General features: G+C 46.4%; 1 protein-coding gene across 5 annotated transcripts in view; it reads right to left on the reverse strand.

Moving 5' to 3' along the window:
* The window catches only part of PPM1B (protein phosphatase, Mg2+/Mn2+ dependent 1B), a 104,615-nt gene that overhangs the window by 69,679 nt on the left and 30,493 nt on the right, over positions 1 to 4,443 (reverse strand). For 3 of the 5 annotated variants that reach the window (XM_025205722.1, XM_025205771.1, XM_025205476.1), the window contains exon 2: positions 343 to 397. The exons of the other annotated variants lie outside the window; for them this stretch is intronic. The gene's annotated coding sequence lies outside the window, so the exon portion shown is untranslated. The remainder of the gene's footprint in view (positions 1 to 342; positions 398 to 4,443) is intronic. 5 annotated transcript variants of the gene reach the window in all.

The following is a 4,443-nucleotide window of genomic DNA, read 5'->3' on the forward strand; positions in this document are numbered from 1 at the left end:
TTGATGGTGCCAAGATGTTTCAAGAGTTCTGTCTACCAGTACATTACTATCTTTATTGGAGAGAAAGCAACCATCAATTTTCTATTGATAATGTAAGGATGCTGAAAACTGATGATTTCCAACCTCTAAAAACCATCTTCCGTTCAAAAAATGTTGTTAAAAATGTAACTTATTAAAAGATGTGTCTAGCTAAGAGTTGCATTTAATCTGTTTGGAAGATATACCAACTGTTAAAAAAAGAAATAATCTTAAAATCAATGAAGGATCTATGTTCAACATCAAAGATCATTCTCAAGTACTTTCCACCCCATTGTCCCCCAAATTGCCAGAGTTTGTTCTTACCTGTAACCTGCCAAATCCTCCAGAACTGATCTAGAACATTAGTTTTACATCCCTCCTGCCAACAAATACAGAATAAAATTACCTTAAAAACCTTAATAAAAATACATTACAACATCTGCTTTATTTTTAAATTTCCTAGACAGACAAAGAAAAAGAAGTTAGCTACTCAGACTGGTATGAAAAGCATCATCTGAACTTTATGGCTAGAATTTTTTTTATTTATTTATTTTTAATTGCTTGGATGAAACCTAAGCTTTCTAAAAAAATAAATTCAGAAGAAAACGCACATTCAAGATTCACTGCTGACAAAATACAGCAGATGAGAGTTTTTATTGAATTAGATTTTTCTCACATGTATTCACTTAAGTAGGTTGGCAATTTCACCTGACTGTTGAACTAAATGGTATTTCTTTTAACTTTTATCAACTGTGAGCTAATGAGGTCTGAGTGTTACATAGGCTTTAGATGAGGGATATCAAAACATATAGCCCACAGGTCTCCTACAGGAGCCAGGAATTCAGGGACAATGCCCACTGATAAAGTTTGGGGGTACAGAGTCCTGTTTGGGATGCTTTCTGTTGGCATGCGTGAACAATAGTTAGAAGCTACAGAGTTTCCTGATGCCACTCACCCAGAACCCCACAGGCTAGATCCAGCCTCTATGGAGCCTCTGGTCTGGATATGGACTTGCCTAAGGCCTTCTCACAGACCAAACAACCCACCTCCAGTAGCAGGGCAAGCAACAACTGCATTAAGTCCCCTACCCTCCCAGGTGTCCAGGTCACCAACACCGCAGCTCCAACAACTGTGGGGGTTAATACCACACATAATCACAACCCCAAGGGACATCTCAACCTGGGAATTAAGTGGTAGGGCCAGCAGTTGCAGTGTTAACCCCATAGGTGATAGCCCTGATGACAGTGTCTGTAGTGGTCACAGGGATTAATGCCGCCAGTGCCTGCATTGCTGCCAACATTTCCGGCCTTGCAAGCTAGATGTTTGACACCCCAGCTGTGATTCTCAAACACAAAATTCCACTGCTACAGGAATCACTAAAGAGTTAAGTATGCATAATTCTCGTGAGCTCTTCTAGGGATGAACCAACATTTAGATGTCAGGGATGGGGGGGAACTCAAATGAAAAAATTCAACTATAAAAGAAATGCCTTAGGTCTAGAGTATAGGGGTGCACTGATAAAGAGTTTTTGGGCTGATACCGATGGCTGATTTTTAACCAGCCATATCGTTTGATACTGATCTGATTGCCAATATGCAGCACAGCAGCTTGGAAAGCAGTGTCAAGCTGGTAAGTCTGTGGGGAGGAAGGGGCGTTGGGAAAGAAAGGGGCATAGGGGTGCAGATCAAGGTCCCTGCAGTGAGGGAGGGAGGAACAGGTCATCCAGGAGGTACGGGGGCGGGGGGAATGTGCCCCCTGGATCTGTGTGCAGGACAAGCTGGAACTACGCGGTTGGGGCTGGGGCTGCGCCAGGCTCTTCCTGGTGGGGAGGCTGGGCCTGGGCTGCACTTGGGGCGGCACTAGGTGGGGGCTATGGGGGAGCTACAGCCCCCCCATAACTCCCTTCCCAGACCTGCCACCTGCCCCGCCACGGGGAAGAGCCCAGTGCAACCCCTGTCCTGGGCATGCAGAGGCAGCTTGCCCTTGCCCTGCACACAGATCCAAGGGACATATTCCCCACCCCCAAACCGTGCCTTCCCTAAGGTTCATGCAACAGCAGGAGCCCCCACCCCGATGATCCACGGCTCCGTCCCACACTCCACCCCAGCTGTAAAGCCCCTGCCCCAGCCCCACTCCCTCCCTCACCATGGCGGGCCTCGATCCATCTGCCCAGTCCTTGCTCTTCAGTGCCACTTCAGAGCACTGGACCCACCTTCCATTCACTTTAAGACTTATTCCTTCAGAGGACCAGCTGTAATCTAGCCCAGAGTATCAACCTTTTTTACTTAAGTTGCCTGCATACTCAGGAATTTACCAGAAGATCCTGGAAGGGAGATATTTTGGCTATTGATAGGGATGTACTCAAATTGCAGAGGCCGGGGCAAAATTTCTCAGGCTCACTGAGGCCCCAGGCTCCAACTTCATGGGCGGATTGCAGCTCCCACCCTCCCATGACTCCAATGGGCTGGAATAGCCAGCCGAGACATAAGCTGCCACCACCCCACTGCTCCCTGGCCTGGCCTCACTCCACTCCCCACCCAGCCCTGGCCTGCACGAGGAGGAAAATAAGCCCTCCTAGGCCCCGCATGGGCACAGGGAATATGCTGCCACCACTTCACTGCCTCCCTTGCCTCTCCCTGGGCCTGGACAAGCATGGGTACAGGCCGCCACCATCCCACTGGCCAGGCCAGGCCATGCTTCCTCTCCTGCCCCGGCTCTGCTCCTACTGCCACAGCCTGGTCACATGGCCTCCCTGCCCCTTTTCAGCCCTGCATGGGTGCGGGACAAGTGCTGGGATCATAATACCCCAGTCAGATATCTATTCAACCTCCTCTTGAAGACGCCCAAGGTAGGGGAGAGCACCACCTCCCTTGGGAGCCCATTCCAAAGCCTGGCAGCCCTAACCGTAAAGAACAACTTCCAGCAGGATTCTACTTGTTTAGTCAATTTAGGTGGTTAAATACAAAATTCTAAATGAAATATTTTTGTTCAAAATTTCTGCTCAAGAAACCTGAAAAACTGTTTCACTTGACATGAAAACATTTATTTCTGAGCATCTGTAAGGAAAACAATGTTAACAGGGGGCCAGAATCACAAAACCGTTGGCAGGAACACTGGCCTTCAACTTTTAACAGAAGTTGGTGATGCCTGGTTATGGTGTTCACCAGGATTTTGGATGTTCTGACTTCAACTCACTCCCCTGCCTGAAGGGATTTGAACCAGCATCTCCTACCTCTCAAAAGAGTGCCATAACCATGAAGCTACAAAACAACTGTAACAACAGTGACACGAGTGGCACGGGCAGCCTCCGCGAAGCACATGATAGATCAGATAGGAGAGGAAGCACAGCAGCAGCAGCAAGTAGGACAAGAAGCAGAAGATCAGGCAGGGAACACAGGGCAGGAAGCAAAGCAGGAGACTGAACAGGAAGCACAGAGTGTGGAGCACAAAGCAGAGGAGCAGATCTGGCAGGAGAGTGGCACTTGGGAGAGTGCAGGGCAAATTTGTGGCATGCCTGTCAAAAAGGCTGGCCTGACCTGCTATAAAGATATTGGGAAGGTGCTATCAATCTCTTTCGCTGTTTCTGTTATCTCAGGGGAATGTCCTAACCACCAGACTAATCCTGAACTGCATCTTCCTCCTCCTTCCTATGAGAGTTGTTTTTACTCTGTGTAAAATATTTAAATGTTCACTGAAGCAGAGAAAGAAACAAAAATGACACACTAGCCTGGTGATCAGGCCACACATGGAATGCAGGAACCTGGACTCCAGCCGCTGCTTCGCATGGCTTAATTATTTATTCAGACAGCAAAGACCAAATCAGCATGGTGTATAAGGCCCTCCCCTGTGAGATAGGAAACAGAAGTGGTCTCCCTCTTCTATTCAGTAACCAACAGTGGTAAGGCACTCAACCCAGGATGGAGGAGAGAGAATTTAATTCCTTTCTCTGCTTGAGACACAGATATGCCATTAAACCATACATAAGGAAAGTCATAAACATACTCAATTGAATACACCTTCACAGTGAATGGATTTCAAGAGGTGATTTGTTTTTGTTTTGGAATTCCTCCAATAATTTCTCAGGAGATGTCTTTAAATAGTTAGAAAATTAAAATGCATCACCAAGAAACTACATATTCAGTAGCTGCGGGCATCTTAGCAGATCAAAGTAAAAAAATATTAAAATAAATCCAGTTTCTGATAGCTCATACATAGAGCTAAAAAGAAAAATATAGTTAACTAAGGCAAGTCTTCAAATAACAAAAGGTTGCTTTAAAAAAAAACGGTATTGTCACAACCCAAAGTTGTGGATTTTTTAATTGTGTGCGCTTCGGCACCGCTAAATTATGTTCCCGCCGAATTGGAGCTCTTTTGCACAACGGAGTGTTCTGTTGTTATGGAGAACCCGCGTGCAGAAGAGTGCTT

This window comes from Alligator sinensis, unplaced genomic scaffold (genome assembly GCF_000455745.1).
Source record: "Alligator sinensis unplaced genomic scaffold, ASM45574v1 scaffold131_1, whole genome shotgun sequence".
NCBI lineage: Eukaryota > Metazoa > Chordata > Crocodylia > Alligatoridae > Alligator > Alligator sinensis.